The following is a 1,682-nucleotide window of genomic DNA, read 5'->3' on the forward strand; positions in this document are numbered from 1 at the left end:
TAACTGAAAGCTGTGAAATTTTCTACAATGGGATAATTGTCCTAGGCAACTGTCAAAGGGTTGGATCCTATCCTAAACATTGAAGCAAACCATTAAAGGATCATATTTCCTATTCACTTATAAATAGAACATTTGCCTGCTCATTATCACATACTGAGTACATCACATTTCGAGAAAAAATCCACACCTCTACCACAGTTTTCTGCACCCGATGAAAGCCTAAGCCTTTTACCATGGATTGTTGTAGCAGAAAGGGAGCTTGTCGAGTATCATCGGTCGTCAGCAGATCAATGTTCGAGTATTTCATCGAGAGAAGGGAGTGTTTGAATATACTTAAATTTGTATTGGATGATATTTTGGATTTATGGTTTTATGCTATTATGATTTTTTCTATGAGCTTGGATGATTAGATTATGAGTAGAAATGTTTGTAATAAATGAATAGTTATTTTAAATACTTCTAGAAATATATTCATTTAACTTGCCATCTACTTTTAATAGCCTAGTTGATGCTGAGTAGCATTGTTCATACTGAAAATAGGCAGCCTAGTATTAGCCTTGTTAAAAGGTTGGATCTTTGATTTATGAAAGTGATTAAAGTAATTCAATAGGTTTTAATCATTACTAATAGCATATAAATGGTATTCATTGTTTGTTTGAAACTTGAATCCGTTGATATTTCCAATTTACAATCGATAACCAACTTATCGCTCTCTGTAATGTTGTAGCATGAACTGGAGTTTTACATTTTGATTTTATTTTCTCTCTGTAAAGCAATCAATCAACATTTCTTTATTTTTAACTCTATTAAAAACCACATGCTCTCTTTGGGATCGATACTCATAACTTAACTGTTACCACTTTTATTAGTTGATTTACGACAATTTCACTTGTGTTATTGCTATAGCACTTTACACAACATCAAGTTTTTGGCACTGTTATCGGGGAGCATCGGTTTGATTTAGAGTTTTATTTTATTTTTCTTTTGTAGCTACTTGTTAGTTTTCAATTTTATTTTATGTCCATAATAAGTGACGAGCTAGAGTCATTTGATCCAGAGATAGAACGTACTTTTTGTCAACATCAAAGAGAAGTTGCACTAAATCGAAAAACATGAATGTTGGGAATAATAACAATACTTTACCTCTGATGCCACATAGGGAGAAGGAAGATTTGCTAGCTAGGCAACTAAATCAATATGTTGATTACCAGAATCGCATGATTCGTGAGCATGTGGTACCAGCTTTGGACGGTTTGTATATGGGTATTATGAGGCCAGCGATCAATCTTACGAACTTTGAATTAAAGCCTGTCATGTTTCAAATGTTGTAATCTATGGGAAAGTATGGAGGAAGTGTTGTTGAAGATCCTAGAGCTCATTTGAGAGCTTTTAAGGAGGTTTGTGATTCATTTATACAACAAGGAGTTCCTGAGGAGGCTCAGAAGCTGAAACTATTTCTCTACTCGCTACGTGAGAAAACACGAGGCCGATTGAGTTCACTACTGCCTGGGGAAATAACATCTTTGAATGAATTAGTCAAGCAATTCTTGTTACGTTTCAACCCGCCAAATATGAATGTTAAGCTACGAAACGATCTGACTTCATTCAAGCAAATAGAGGATTAAAGTTTTTATGAGGCTTGGGAGAGATTCAAAGAATTGCTGAGGAAATGTCCAATGCAT

At 34.5% G+C, this 1,682-nt stretch overlaps 1 non-coding gene across 1 annotated transcript; it reads right to left on the reverse strand.

Annotated features, from left to right (window-relative positions):
* Positions 1-1,580: 1,580 nt before the first annotated feature.
* LOC120195454 lies at positions 1,581-1,682 on the reverse strand. Its single transcript, XR_005523055.1, has one exon. It is a non-coding gene; the product is annotated as a small nucleolar RNA R71 (small nucleolar RNA).

The sequence above is a fragment of the Hibiscus syriacus genome, unplaced genomic scaffold (genome assembly GCF_006381635.1).
Source record: "Hibiscus syriacus cultivar Baekdansim isolate YM2019G1 unplaced genomic scaffold, ASM638163v2 tig00117012_pilon, whole genome shotgun sequence".
Taxonomy (NCBI): domain Eukaryota; kingdom Viridiplantae; phylum Streptophyta; class Magnoliopsida; order Malvales; family Malvaceae; genus Hibiscus; species Hibiscus syriacus.